We start from the raw sequence: 16017 nt of genomic DNA, 5'->3' as shown, positions 1-16017 counted from the left end.
GAAGTCCAGGATCCAGTTGCAGAGGAGGTGTTTAATCCCAGGGTCCTTAGTTTAGTGATGAGCTCCGTGGGCACTATGGTGTTGAACGCTGAGCTGTAGTCAGTGAACAGCATTCTCACATAGGTGTTCCTTTTGTCCAGGTGGGAAAGGCCAGTGTGGAGTGCGATTGAGATTGCGTCATCTTTGGATCTGTTGGGGCGGTATGAGAATGGAGTGGGTCTAGGGTATCCGAGAGGATGCTGTTGATATGAGCCATGACAGCCTTCAAAGCACCTCATGGCTACCGACGTGAGTGGTAGTAGGCTATTCTTTCACAGACACTGGACCTGTGTATGCAAATCCTTGTCAACGTTTGAGATATTTAGCAGTAAGCTTTTTGAAATTGGTATCTGGGGTGTGTGTGTGTGTGTGTGTGTGTGTGTGTGTGTGTGTGTGTGTGTGTGTGTGTGTGTGTGTGTGTGTGTGTGTGTGTGTGTGTGTGTGTGTGTGTGTGTGTGTGTGTGTGTGTGTGTGTGTGTGTGTGTGTGTGTGTTGTGTGTGTTGTGGTGTGTGTGTGTGTGAGAGAGAGTTCGGCACATGCACAGTGAAATTCGGAAAAATAAAAATCGTGAAACATTTCAAAAGTTATCCTTTTTAGATAAAACTATATAAAATGCAGTGTATTCACATATCACCAAATAATGGATTAAAACACGCTGTTTTGTAAAGAAGGTCTACAGTAGCCTCAACAGCACTCTGTAGGGTAGCACCATGGTGTAGCCTGAGGACATCTAGCTTCCGTCCTCCTCTTGGGTACATTGACTTCAATTCAAAACTTTGGAGGCTCATGGTTCTCACCCCCTTCCATAGATTTACACAGTAACTATGACAACTTCCGGAGGTCTTCCAACCTATCAGAGCTCTTGTAGCATGAACTGACATGTTGTCCACCCAATCAAAGTATCAGAGAATGAATCTGGTACCAAAAGCATAAGCTACAGCTAGCTAGCACTGCAGTGCATAAAATRTGGTCAGTAGACTCAGAGAGAGAAAGAAAACACCAGTCTCAACGTCAACAGTGAAAAGGCGACTCCGGGATGCTKGACTTCTAGGCAGTGTCTGTGTTCTTTTGCCCATCTTACTTTTTTTTTATTGGCCAATCTGAGATATKGCTTTTTCTTTGCAACTCTGCCTAGAAGGCCGGCATGCCGGAGTCGACTCTTCACTGTTGACGTTGAGACATTGTCTGCACTGTATTTCTGATCAATTTGATGTCATTTTAATGGACAWTTTTTTTTGTTTTTCTTTCAAAAACAAGGRCATTTCTAAGTGACCCCCAACTCTATCAATGGGGGAGAGGTCACACTTTAAATAAAAGTAGCTAAAATACGCCGCGTTGTGGCAGCTTTGAGTAGGACTCTAAAAAGTCATTAACACGCTGAGAGAAAATGACAGAGGCAGAAATGAAAGGGAGAGGGAGGGAGAGTTTGAGAGGAGGGAGGGAGAGTTTGAGAGGAGGGAGGGAGAGTTTGAGAGGAGGGAGGGAGAGTTTGAGAGGAGGGAGGGAGAGCTTGAGAGGAGGGATGGGAGAGAGAGGGATCGAAAAGAGAGAGAGAGATTTTTCTTTTCCCTATCTCTTTCTTATCTAATTGGCCCATCGGGAGCAGGGGCAAGTGTTCAGTAGGCAGGACCCGTTTGCAGCTGCACTGTCTATAATTGGCAATCCTCCACGAGTGGAACCACAGTCACGAAATTCGACCAAAACCACCCCAAAACTAATCAAGCCCCTCAGAGCTCAAATCAAACCCCATCGTGTTATATGGAGCAGGGAGACGCGAACTTGGAGTTGAACTGATGTCCGACAGAGAGAGAGAGGCAGGAGCTACATGAGCCTTTCTTTGACAAACTGTTCAGTGAGAMGAGCGCATATATAAGCCGTATACGCGTTTTTTGGCCACGGTGTCCGTCACATCGTTCTCAGTCTGTGCACATAGTTCKACTGGCAAACAGTAGGATACTTAGAGACGCGAGAGGAGGAGCGGTGTAGTGTATGGAGTGCGGGGCCTTATTTGAACACCTTATACATGTTCACATGTTCTAAGATTCCAACAACCTACGACTGAGATCTTTCGCCACTGGAACTGTGTAAAGCAATAAGAGGCGTAACAGAAAAGGCACAGATTCAACACCGAAGGTTGAGAAACCGAAAGGCTGAGAAGCGGAGTGATTTTGGACTGCATGTGCTTATGAGGACTCTGCTTTGTGCACTGAAGAATCCCCAACAAATGTTCCAATGCGTTAAAAGTTACCCGGTGGATTTTGATCACAGTTCTACTTTCTTTCGAGAACTGGTAAATTCGATATTTGAACTAAGAAGTCTACAAAACTGGAATATCTAAGTGGGTATACCTACATTTACAACGCACTTATGGTGAGACATTTTTAAGCAGTTTTATAACGGAATTATCGACTCTGAGCCGTGTGAGGGTTCGGAAAATCGGGGTATAGGAGTAGTTTTAAGAAGCTCTGCTACACCTGGAGTAAGGTAAATATAATTATCAAAACTGTCTGTCCGCGGATCCAATTTACTGAGATTTTTAACACATTTTCTTATGCATAGGTTAGTTCAACACTAGAACCTTGACCTGACGCTCTGTCAAAAATAGCTTAGGTATAGACTGGCATAGTGTAGGCTAATAAAGATGATTCATATAAGAAGCTTAATGTAGAAATGTTAAAATTGCTATTTTTTACACTCCCTGGTAGCCTTATATGCTTCACTTATGGACAGATGCGATGCATCCCACCTAGCAAAATGTTGTTGAAAAGTTGACTGACTTCCAATCAATGTTAGGTTTTGGTTGAAAGTGAAGTTGAAAATATATCTTTTAGGCCTACATGTTGTTGAAAAAGTATTTTTCATGTAGTTGAAAATACGTATTTTTATGTAGTTTTTATGTCGTTAAGGTCCATCTATGTTTGGTTTTGGTTTCAACGACTTCAAAACATCATTTCAACATACTAGCATACACATGGACACAGTATCAAAAATTGGTCTATGAACAAATGCATTAACAATCATACATCACTCCAGTATTTACACACATTATTTATTTACAACATTGAAGTGTTAATTGTCCTTATTCCACTACTGGAGACGCATGTTGCAAATCACCTACTCATATTTCAAACATCCAGCATGACGAAATATAACATTTTAATTATTCCATTCCTCCCSATTAAGTTAATTATTGCTAATACTTATTAAAAAAGTAGTTTCCATTCGGTTTTGATTTTTCAGATGTACAGTTCATGTCACATTTAGTGGCTCTGGGTCTTCCTTTCCTGTGGAGATCCTCATGGGATACAGTTTCATCATGGTGGTTGATGGTTTTTGCGACTGCACTTGAGGAAACGTTCAAAGTTTTAGATGTTTTCCGGGTTGACTGACCTTCATGACTTGAGGTGATGATGGACTGTCATTTCTCTTTGCCTATTTGGACTGTTCTTGCCATGATATGGACTTTTTCCAGTTGAGGCTATTTTCTGTGTGCCGACCCTGCCTTGTCACAACACAACTGATTGGCTAAGGCGCATTGGGAAGGGGTGGAAGTTYCACAAATTGGCTTTTAACGGGGCTGTTGATTGGGGTGCATTCCACATAACTACCTCATGGGGCTGGTTGGGAGGGTGCCGGGGTGTGCGGGGTTGTCATCTGGGGGCTACTTTGAGGAGTCTCAAATGTAGAGTGTATTTTGATTTGTTTGGTAGTTTTTTGGTTGCTGCATGGTTCCATGTGTTTTGTGGTTTTGGTGTCTTCGCTGTTCTACAATGTCGAAAATGAGTGGGTGTGTCCAAGCTTTTGACTGGGGCTGTGTGTGTATATATATATGTATGTATATGGTGTATATACAGGGGATTTTGTGTACTTTGAGAAAATCAGAATTGGTCAATAAATCTCAGCTTGACCACTTAGAAGAGCTGTTGCATTCACACAAAAAAACACTTTTTTTGTAATCTTCATTATTTATGCAACCAACTGTCACGAACGTCATAGTGAGGAGACCAAGGCACAGCGTGATATGAATACATTCTTTTTTAATAAACAAATGAACCACTAAACAAACTAACAAAACGACCATGACGCTATAAATAACAGCGTGCTGACAGGCAACAACACATAGACAACTACCCACAAAACATAAATGGGGAAATGGCAACCTAAATAGGATCCCCAATCAGAGACAACGATAAACAGCTGCCTCTGATTGGGAACCAATTCAGGCCACCATAAACCTACATTCCCTAGACGTACAAAATCCCCATAGATAAACAAAAAACCCTAGACAAGGAAAACACACCTATACCCACCCTCGTCACACCCTGACCTGACCAAAATAATACAGAAAATATAGAAAACTAAGGTCAGGGCGTGACACCAACTGAGAATTTATTTTTTACAATTGTTTACAAACAGTGGAGTAAAACAAGCTTATATTTTGGGTTGGACATTGCATCCTATTCTTACATAGTGGAAAACCAATGTACAAATAAGTGAAAAAACTACATATCTTGGTCCATCTTAGTATGAAAAACAGTATGAATTCAGTATGTTTCTACCACCTTATCAAAATTGTGCATGGTATGTACACTGAGTGTATAAAATGTTATGGACACCTGCTCTTTCCATGACAGACTGACCAGGTGAAAGCTATGATGCCTTATTGATGTCACTTGTTAAATCTACTTCAATCAGTGTAGATGAAGGGAGGAGAAAGATTAAAGAAGGATTTTTAAGCCTTGAGACAATTGAGTTATGGATTGTGTATGTGTGCCATTTAGAGGGTGAATGGGAAAAACAAAAGATTGAAGTGCCTTTGAACAGGGTATGGTAGTAGGTGCCAGGCGTACCGGTTTGTGTCAAGAAGTGCAACGCTGCTGGGGTTTTCACACTCAACAGTTTCCCGTGTGTTTCAAAAATGGTCTACCACCCAAAGGACATCCAGCCAACTTGAGCATTGGAGTCAACATGGGCCAGCATCCCCCGTGGAACGCTTTCGACACCTTGAAGAGTCCATGCCCCGATGATTTAAGGCTGTTCTGGGGGGGGAGGGGGTGCAACCCAATATTTGGAAGATATTCTTAATGTTTTGTACACTCAGTGTAAGTTCAGTATCACTTTTCAGTTAAAATCTGTGGTGTAAAGTACTTAAGTAAAGCTACTTTAAAGTACTACTTAAGTCTTTTTTGGGGTATCTGTACTTTACTATCTATATTTTGGGTATCTGTACTTTTGACAACTTTTACTTCACTACATTCCTGAAGAAAATGTACTTTACTCCATACATTTTTCCTGAGACCGAAAAGTAGTAGTTACATTTGAATGCTTAGTAGGACAGGAAAATAGTCCAATTCATGCACTTATCAAGAGAACATCCCCATCATCTCTACTGCCTCTGATCTGGGGGACTCACGAAACACACATGCTTAGTTTGTAAATTATGTCTGAGTGTTGGAGTATGTCCCTGGCTATGCGTAAATTAAAAAACAAGAAAATGGTGCCGTCTCGTTTGCTTAATATAAGGAATTTGAAATGATTTATACTTTTACTTTTAATACTTAAGTATATTTAAAACCAAATACTTTTAGAATTTCACTCAATTAGTATTTTACTGGGTGACTCACTTTTACTTGTCATTTTCTATTAAAAGGTATCTTTACCTTTACTAAAGTATGACAATTGGGTACTTTTTCCACCACGGGTTAAAATCAATAATACTTCAAAGGATTTCACTACTGAAAACTGAAACAAATGAATCAAACAAAGACAAACAGATCAATTCCACTTTTCAAGCCTACTGGAGGCGTAGTGGTGTGGTAAACACCACCCCCGGCTCTAACAGGGGCATGCTTGAGGTGGTCTACCACAGCTCTGTATGTCATGTTCTGTGGCCTTGCCGTTTCATTTCTTGACTGCCCTGCAACACAGAAATAAACATTTAGTTATATTACATAAAACACTCAAAGTAATGGATATGTAGCATCTATGACCTCAGTTACACTCAGCACTTAAATGTGACTTCTGTCATCCGATCACTCCAAGCTGCATTAGGTCTGGATGCATGAAAGTCACATTGTGCTCGCATTAGGTTCAGATCTGCCAGGATGGGCATTGTGTTCGGAATTTGAAATAGTCTGGACGCAATCAGACCATCGAATAACATAAGCAATGTAAAGAGATGTGGGGAAAAGTACATTCGCACACATTACTTTCATAATAACAAAGAACAAATGTGTGTGCCTGAGGGGACAATATTTTTCATAAAGCCAAAAGGGGTGAGAAACACATGAATATAGGTGAACAATTTGCACTAATGTAAATTAACGTAGATGATGAAACATATTCCCTTTTGCTTATAAGACGAACCGCTATGGTGACAAATACTGACCATCTAAACCATGTGTGACCTCACTGGCTGTAGAAGTGTTCTTCCTAACCAGTCCCTCAACAGCTCTCTGACAGAGCTCCACCCTCACTGGGTACTCAGAGGATAGGACGGCTGGGTAGAGATGAAGGGATGGAAGCATGAATGGATCAATCATTTAACATGTCAGTCAAATAAAGAGAGCATTGATAAATGTACATCTCCCACCCATGGAGAGACCTATACAGTACATTCGGAAAGTATTCAGACCCCTTGACTTTTTCCACATTTTGTTACGTTACAGCCTTTTTCTGAAATGTATTGAATCATTTCCCCCCTCATCAATCTACCCACAATACCCCATAATGACAAAGCGAATACAGGTTTTAAAATCGTTTGCAAATGTATTAAAAATAAAAAACATACCTTATTTACATATGTATTCAGACCCTTTTCTATGAGACTTGAAATTGAGCTCAGGTGCATCCTGTTTCCATTGAGCATCCTTCAGATGTTTCTACAACTTGATTGGAGTCCACCTGTGGTAAATTCAATTGATTGGACATGATTTGAAAAGGCACACACCTGTCTATACAAGGTCCCACAGTTGACAGCACATGTCAATATTTTCCATAAAGCCAAAAGGGGTGAGAAATACATGAATGTAGGTGAACAATTTGCACTAATGTAAATGAATGTAGATGATAGAACATATTCCCTTTTGCTTACGAGATGAACCGCTATGGTGAGAAATATTGACCATCTAAACCATGTGTTTTGTTCTATGAGATAATCTTTATTATATAATCATAAAAAGCACATAAAGGCTTCATAATTCATAAAGGTTGTTAAAGGTTACGTAAAAGATTTCCTAAGCCTGTGTTAACCTCAGACCTTGTTTTCGGCATTTATCCCAAAACCCTATTCTTTCCCCATAGGAATGGCTGAACTAACCAGACTCATGTCCGTTTTTTAAGGACTAAAAGCTGCAGAGCTCTATACATTTAAGTCATTTAGCAGACTTAAATACTCTATACCATGCCTTCTTAACTGCCCGTGGGAAGATGAATTAAGTTGTAATGATTTGAATGAAATATTAAAACTTCTGTCTCACAGACATTACATTAATAAATGTAGTGTATAACAAAATGTATTACAGAGTGTTAGGGGTTTTGATTATGCTATCTCTTACCTATCCAGCTCTGAGTCATCTCCTGATTTCTGGGCAACTGAAACACCCTTGCATAATACTGCCTGAGAGGGTACAGTCTGCCCTTTGACCTCTCGAGGAAGATACAATCTGTCATCATGTGGCTCCGTTTCTATGTCAGACAGTGGAGTAATCAGTGAGAGCAGCTCCTTGATCTCCTCCTGAGGGAAAGAAAGACTGAACACACACCCTTCCCTGTGTCCTACACATGACAAGGCAGTCATAGCCTACTGTAGGGGTGCCCCTCAATAGTCTACAGTGGCTTCCTCTATCTCCTTTCTTTCTTGCACTGATCTGATATGGAGATAGGTGAAAGCATTATGGTATTTGTTTTCACCCGTCCAGTTCATTCAGATCAGTATGAGCAGAGAACAGAATGTATTGAGAGTGAGCCACTTCAGATTATTGTGATGCACCCAAAACCTTGGGTAAGGTGCCATACTGTACTGTACCTCCAATTTGAGCTTGGCTCTGTTGATGTCCATGCAGGAGCAGAGACACTTCCCCACCACCATGCCCCTCACACACACTACGCTGCTGTCYATGTGGCTCTGAATCTCTCCCAGCATGAACTGCAGCAGCTCTGACAGGGGAAAAGACATGAGGGTCGTCATTATTAGGCACCAAACAGAAGAAAACAGACTTCAGCAAGGCAGGACTACATGGATATTTTCCATAACAAAACACACAGTCGTTTTCCTAGGAAAAACATGTTTTATTTCTCAAATGAATACAACCCGGAGGCGGACAGGTCAAAAAAGTAGTGTGAACAGCTCTGATCATGCGACAATACTATGCCGTAGTGTTGGGGGTGTAACTGAGCTCTGCATCACTTGTAGCTCACTTGTAGCTCTGCATCACTCTGTAGCTCCACATACAGCAGCAGACCCCAGCTCACATAGAGCTGCTGCTCCCGAAGGGGTTGGCCTCAGGCCTGGCACAGTGACCGCAGCACCTGGACACACACGCATACACACAATCAACAACATTGTCATAAATACACATATCATCACAACACTAAAGACTTCGGTGTACACTCACCTGTATAAGTTCATTCCCAAACACAAGTCTGGGAATGAAGTTGAATGAATGAATGACTGACTGCCCAGTTCAACGTCTCACCTCATACTTGTATTGGAGCAGCAGTAGTTAATGGGTGATGACAAACACGGGCTTTTTGTTCTTTAACACCAGGTTCCCCATGATCCTGGACCTCTGTCAGGCCTAGAGGTAAAAGAACACTTACATGACGAGAGAAAGAGATGCAGACAGTTTGACACCTTTTTAAAACCTCTAGCTATCTCCCCTTCCCTTCCCTGTTGACAGCCTGCACCAGCCCAGTGAATACGCTCTCCAGCAGAGCGTACACACAATACCCCATAATGACAAAGCAAAAACAGGTTCCTATACATTTTTGCAAATGGATTAAATATCAAAAACTGAAATATGATATTTACATAAATATTCAGACCCTTTACTCAGTACTATGTTGACGCACCTTTGGCAGCAATTACAGCCATGAGTGTTCTTGGGTATGACGCTACAAGCTTGGCACACCTGTATTTGGGGCTCTTCTCCCATTCTTCTCTGCAGATCCTCTCAAGCTCTTGTCAGGTTGGAGGTGGAGCGTTGCTGCATAGCTATTTTCAGGTCTCTCCAGAGATTGTCGATCGGGTTCATGTTTGGTCTCTGGCTGGGCCACTCAAGGACATCCGGAGACTTGTCCCGAAGCCACTGCTGCGTTGTCTTGGCTGTGTGCTTAAGGTCATTGTCCTGTTGGAAGGTGAACCTTCGTCCCAGTCTGAGGTCCTGAGTGCTCTGGAGAAGGTTTTTTATCAAGGATCTCTTTGTACTTTGCTCCGTTCATCTTAATGTTGTTTTAAAAAAAAATCTAAAATCGTTTTTTGTSWGAAATGCCTTCTYGAACATGTGCACTTTCATGTGCTTTAATAACAAACTTTTATGGCATCTGTAAATACATTTGTTAAATTAGGAGCCTAGTTGGTTAAGCCACAGAAAAATCCGGCAACCTTTCCGCTAGCCATGATTGACTGAGAGAATGAATGGGCTGGACATTGCGAGAGATGAGTTTCAACACCGGTTGAATATGGCAGGTGTCAGTAAACGTCGGCAAAAAAGCTCATTACAGTAAATTGTTGTCAGGGGCACAGTTACAGTCACCAACACTCTGGATAACATGAAAACAGCCCAACCAGCTCTGCTAGGGCGAGTAAAATGGTCAGAGTTTGGGTGGGGGCTAAAGGTTTGGAATTCTTATGGAATTGCACACGGTCAGTGTGAACCAGAGTGACTTGACACAACGGGCCAAGCAAGCTGTACATCCAAAACGGAAAGGACACAGGACGTCTTATTTAATGAAATGGKTTGCAGGCTGCCGTAAAGTTTTAATCCATGTAACATTAACGTGTACGGGTAAGAGTCTAGTTACTGTTTGATATTGTACGTTTCTAATTTTGTCAAAGTTGTTTTCATTGCAAGTTAAAGCTTGCTGTTAGTTAGCTAGCTAACGTTAACTGAAGTTCGATGGGTGGCTTGCTAGCTAACATAGAACCTACTATGTTTGCTTAACTTTAACTAGCTATGACAATCGGTTTCAATTGTCAGTTCTCTAKGGTTTGGGATTATAGTCAATTGTTTAGCTACCTAACGTTACATTTCTAAACAAAAGTTAAAGGTTGTTGTTAGCTGACATTAATTTACGTGCATGGACTGTGTGTAACGTTAGTGATGTTCAGAATGCCATTTCGCATTGCTAGTTATAGCCTAATGTAAGCTAGATAACATTGAACCTATTTAGTTAACTTTAGCTAGYTATGACAGTCGGTTTGCATTGCTAGCCTAGTAACGTTACTCTATGGTTAATTGTTTAGCTGGCTAGCTAGCTAACGTTACATATCTAATCAAAACACCCCAAATCAAAGCTTGCTCTTAGCTAGCTAGATGAACTATGTGTAACGTTAGTGATATTTCAGAATGCCATTTCGCATCTATTGTATAGTAATGCTAAAATATTTGTATCTGGAATTTGTCTTTCAGCATCAATAGGACACACCTGACAATCCTCCACCAGTCATACAAAGAGAATGGTCTAATGCCTCCCATCAAAAAGAGAGCTGGGCCAACCAAGCACAGGTTACACCTGAAGCATGAGGACTTACATCGTGTGGTTAACTTCATCAACAACTACGCAGAGGATAATGCAATAGTATTKCCTGGATGCCACCCAGGACACAAACACTTTGGTGGAAATCTGCTGCCATCCCATATGACAAAAGCAGCAGTGTGGCGTCTCTTCAAGGAATCGATGACAACACTTGGTATGTAAAGCATAAACACGTTTTGATTAATTMATTTACCTTCAACATGATTGCCACTACTTTTATTGATCTCACTTTATTTCTGTATTTTCCAGAAGCTGTTAAGTCAGCCAAGCYCTGAACAAGCAAGAGCAGCATCTCCTGCTTGTTCAGTGAGCGGTCTGTCTACCAGAAGATGGTTGCTGACTGCAAGACCGCCTGTCAAGACCTGCAGTTGTCTCTGGGGACCCCTACTGAACCAGCAAGCAAAGACATCAGGATGCATTACAGCTTTGATTTTGCTCAACAAGTAAGCAACATTTCCTATTTTATACTGATTAAGGACATAGAGTGATGGATAAATAGATATACACTCATAAAAACAAAACAAAAACATGTATGTATGTGGGAGTCAGGCAAATACATTTCACTGAGCTGTGTAAAGACAGACTGACAGGGGTGAGACAATGAATTGTAGTTTATCTTACTGGTCTTTTGTTGTTTGCAGGTGCGYTATCCTTCTGACCCTATGCAGCCAAGTCCCATCTACTTATTAACACCTCGCAAGTGTGGCTTGTTTGGTGTCTGCTGTGAAGGAATACCACAAGTCAACTTCTTGATCGATGAAGGCATGTCATCCAGCAAAGGCAGCAGCGCAGTCATCAACTACATGCACCATTTCTTCACCAACTACGGAGTTGGGGAAACGCGTGTCGACCTGAATTGTGATAAATGCAGTGGCCAAAACAAGAACACGTTTGTGTTCTGGTATTGTGCCTGGCGGACCATGCACAAGCTCCACCACAGTTTGGACCTTCACTTCCTGATCACAGGACACACCAAGTTTGCCCCGACTGGTGCTTGGACCTCATCAAGACCAGAGTGAACACTTTGTCTGAGATTGCTGGTGTTGTGAAGGACAGCACTGTGACAGGGTTCAACATCCCACAGCTGGTTGGACTGAAGGATGGTACGGTGCTGGTGGAAAGCTATGGCTGACAACAACACCTGACTCTGTACCACAGATCAAGCAGTACCAGCACTTCAGGTGAAAATTMTTTTCATTGCATTGTATGAGGTTATTCTTCTTATATAAACTTGAGAGGTGAATTGATGTTTTGCAAGGTTGTAATCTCTTCAGATTTTTTTGTTCCCTGTTTTCCAGCTTCAATGCTCTGGAGACTGGTGTTGTTGCAATGCTGACATCCTTCCTCCCATAGATGGTCTGCCTGTACATGCACCACCTGGACACAACCTGACAAACGTATATTTTTGAGAAGATTGGGGAGTTTTGCAACTAAGGCTATGGATATCACATGCCCTGCACCGGAGTCAGAGGCAGGACAGAAACAGGATCTCCGAATGTAGATGCCCTTGTTCATGCGTGGTTTGGACGGACCAGTCATCAGCACTATCTGCAGTGCCTCTATTCACGACTCTCCTAACACTCGCTCCATATGTTGCTGTTACTATTTTGCTTCTCAGCCACTTTACCCCTGATTGTATGCATAGAACTACTCTCATCTATCACTGATATTGCTCTTGTGCATACTGTATATTATTTTATTGATATTGACACTATCTATTTCTGAAAATCCAAGTAACCATTTGACTGTACCGTTTACATCTTCTGTAGAGACCCATCCACTTAGCAAAATATTGATATATACAATTAATATTGACGTGTGGTCGTAACATGATTTTGTGACATACCACGTGACCGTATCAAGTGTTCACCACAAAAATATATGGTGCATGCATCTGTTTATGTACTGTACATGTGCACCTCACTCAGGTTGCATGGCCTTAACCTATGTACTATGTGATAAGTGCGTGTGTAACAGTATGCTAATGAACGGATGTGAAGGCATTTGGGCAGTGGTGTAAAAATACTTTAAAGTACTACTTCATAATTTTTTKGGGGTATCTGTACATTACTTTACTATTTATATTTTTGGCAACTTTTACTTCACTACATTCCAAAAGTAAATGAACTTTTTACTCCATACATTTTCCCTGACACACAAAAGTACTTGTTACATTATGATGGGGAAATTGTCTAATTCAAACACTTATGAAGAGAACCTCTCTGCTGCATTTGATCTGGCAGACTCACTAAACACAAATGCTTTGTTTGTAAATTATGTYTGAGTKTTGGGAGTGTGCCCCTGGCTTTCCRTTAATAAAAAATACAATTGGGCCGTCTGGTTTAATAAGGAATTTGAAATTATTTTTTACTTTTGATACTAAAGTAATATTTTACTTCAGTCATTTTCTAATAAGATATCTTTACTTTTACTCAAGTATGACATTTCAGTACTTTTTCCACCACTGGATGTGGCTAGGGGTATTACTTTTCACATGACTCRTGTCTGGGTAAGCGTCATCAAATATTTATAAAATATTTTTAATCTAGACACTTTCTGTTTACCTGGCATTTTTCATTATTGTAGGCCACTACTTTTACCACTTTTAGTCTTAACTACACTACTCACTGTTTAGCACATGACCTCACATGTGAATCGTTAAAGAGATGGGTGTGGGTGGCTTAAGAGGGCGTGAACAATGCTGAATGGGGGTAGACAAAGGAGAGCTCTCCAGTAGGTACCAAAGCATTCAAAGGCCCTTTTCTCAGAAGTAAGTTTATCAACATTCAAAGCATAGTTACTTTCCCATTGTTCCTCAAAAATGCAGTGTATGATATACCATTTTGTAGCTCTGAGTCTGTACTTTTATCCAATGTAAAAAACCCAATTTCAAATTTTGCTACATAATACCGAATCCAGGTGGTGAGTCACATATTGGCAAATAATGTTCAGTACTGTTTGTGTGTGTGTGATTTCTCAAAGTACAGAATAAAGAATCATCATTAGCAATTAGAATACAATATCAGGATATAGCAATAAAACAATTTTACAAAGAAACGTAATAACACTGCTAAAAAAAATTMAATTGCATTGACAAAATCACGAATATGAGTTATATAACGTTAAGAAACGAGTTGATCTGTTGAACTCCACAAGGGGGCAGGGCAGAACAGAGCTATGCTAAACAGGCCAAATTAAAATAAACCATGGTCATAAGGCCAGGGTAAATTCAAAAGACTAAAGCTAATACTTCTCTGACGCAATTAGCATTGTTTAACAGAGCTAATAGCATAATGTAGCTAGCTACATAAGCACGATTGAGTACAACACCATAAAGGTTATGAAATTAATAACGGTACCCTGCGTGTCCCCGGTTATAAGGAATACACAAAAATKTATTATGCTCCATACATACAGTGAGCTACAGTAGAAATGACATACAGAAACTATTATAACGTAATAAGGCACTTACTTTGATAGAAATGCACACATGTCCAAAGTTAATATCATGTAGTAATGAAAACAACAATTAAGGCGAAGCGGGCACAAGCCGGAAAATGAAAAACTTTGTGCAGACTGGAGATGCGCAAATGTCTGCATACTTGATCTGCGGTAATAATGGGGAAGTTTGTCCGGCCCAGTAATCCCTACAAACTAAATTGTCCACAAAAGTGAAATGGACGACTTTTATGTGAATAAATGAGGCGGAACACACCTCAATTCAAACTGTTGTTAGAAAATCATTTGAAATTGACAAGTTGAAACAGCCACAATTGCATACAATTCAGCATTGTTCACGCCCTCTCAAGCCAGCCCCACCCAACTCTTTAAGGATTCACATGTGAGGTCATGTGCTGAACAGTGAGTAGGGGAAAAGTGGTAAAAGTAGTAGCCTACAAAAAGGAAACATTTCAGGTGAACAAAGTGTCCAGATAAAAATATTTTATAAATATTAGATGACATAGTAGCAATATCAAAAATAGATAGTGTTAATATAAAAAAAGAACAATTGTCAATGCCAGTAGAGAAAGAAAAACGTAATATACAGCATGCACAATAACAATATCAATAACCATATCAGTGATACTGGTGATAGATCAGGTAGTTATATGCATACAATAAGGGGTAAAGTGGCTGAGCAGCAGGATACAAAATAAATAGTAACAGCAACGTGAATAGAGGCACTGCAGATACTGCTGATGGCTGGGAACTCACCCCCCAGTGATGAACTGGTCCGCCCGAACCAAGCATGAACAAGATAATCTATATTCGGAGAGCATGTTCTCTGTCCTGCCCTTGACTTTGGTGCAGGGCATGTGATGTCCATGGCCTCTTCATTGCAAAACTCACTGATCTCCTCAAAAAAATACATTGTCTATCTGTGTCCAGTCCAGGTGGTGCTTGTACAGGCATACCATCTATGGGAGGAAGGACGTCAGCGTAGTGCAGCATCTGAAACCTGGTCCCGACAGTCCAAACGCTCCTTCGCGATAACAACCCCAAGCTCCAAAGCACCGAAGCTGTAAAACAGGAAATAACAAAAACAATTTTAGAACACATTAGAACCTTGCATAACATCAATTCACCTCCCATGTTTAGATAAGAAGAATAACCTCATACAATGCAATGGAAATTATATTCATCTGAAGTGCTGGTACTGCTTGAACTTGGCAGCGGCCTGAAGTACAGAGTCAGGTGTTGTTAGCCAGCCATAGCTTTCCACTAGCACCGTACCATCCTCCAGTCCAACCAGCTGTGGGAGTTGACCCCTGTCACAGTGCTGCCTTCACAACACCAGCAATCTCAGACAAAGTGTTCACTCTTTCTGAAGCGCTGCTTGATGTGGCCCGAAGCACCAGTCGGGCAAACTTGGTGTGGCCTGTGATCAGTAAGTGAATGTCCAGACTGTGGTGAGCTTGTGCATGGTCCGCCAGGCACAATACCAGAGCACAAACTTGTTCTGGCCACTGCAGTTATCACAATTCAGGTCCACACGTGTTTCCCGAACTCCGTAGTTGGTGAAGGATAGTGCAGCTGCAAACAACAGCAAAAGAACATGAATATACATTCAAATTAATTGTCTCTTCCCTGTAGTCTGCCTTTACACAGCTCAGTGAAAGGAATTTGCTTGCTTCCCATATATATATATACTTACAGTAAAACGTTTTAGAACACCTACTCATTCAAGGGTTTTTCTTTATTTTACTTATTTACTATGA

General features: G+C 40.9%; 1 protein-coding gene and 2 long non-coding RNA genes across 5 annotated transcripts in view; 2 read left to right on the top strand and 1 right to left on the bottom strand.

The window, feature by feature from the left end:
* Positions 1 to 1784: 1784 nt before the first annotated feature.
* The window catches only part of LOC112080438 (MAM domain-containing glycosylphosphatidylinositol anchor protein 1-like), a 333781-nt gene continuing 319548 nt past the window's right edge, over positions 1785 to 16017 (top strand). The window contains exon 1 of the mRNA XM_070442591.1: positions 1785 to 2524. The gene's annotated coding sequence lies outside the window, so the exon portion shown is untranslated. The remainder of the gene's footprint in view (positions 2525 to 16017) is intronic.
* On the bottom strand, positions 4020 to 8194 carry LOC139027428 (uncharacterized). Its single transcript, XR_011479506.1, has 4 exons — positions 7597 to 8194; positions 6831 to 6943; positions 6429 to 6539; positions 4020 to 5957 (listed from the first exon to the last, which is right to left on the bottom strand). It is a non-coding gene; the product is annotated as an uncharacterized lncRNA (long non-coding RNA).
* LOC139027430 (uncharacterized) lies at positions 9610 to 13312 on the top strand. Of its 3 annotated transcripts, XR_011479510.1 has the most exons (5): positions 9612 to 10047; positions 10672 to 10952; positions 11048 to 11328; positions 11440 to 11979; positions 12097 to 13312. It is a non-coding gene; the product is annotated as an uncharacterized lncRNA (long non-coding RNA). The 3 variants fall into 3 exon arrangements; XR_011479511.1 differs by having other exon boundaries at positions 9610 to 10047; positions 11051 to 11979; XR_011479509.1 differs by having other exon boundaries at positions 11048 to 11979; positions 12097 to 13311.

Source organism: Salvelinus sp. IW2-2015, unplaced genomic scaffold (genome assembly GCF_002910315.2).
Source record: "Salvelinus sp. IW2-2015 unplaced genomic scaffold, ASM291031v2 Un_scaffold16326, whole genome shotgun sequence".
NCBI classification, from domain to species: Eukaryota; Metazoa; Chordata; class Actinopteri; order Salmoniformes; family Salmonidae; genus Salvelinus; species Salvelinus sp. IW2-2015.
Note: the sequence above shows the minus strand (reverse complement) of the source record. Positions and strands in the feature narration are given on the sequence as shown.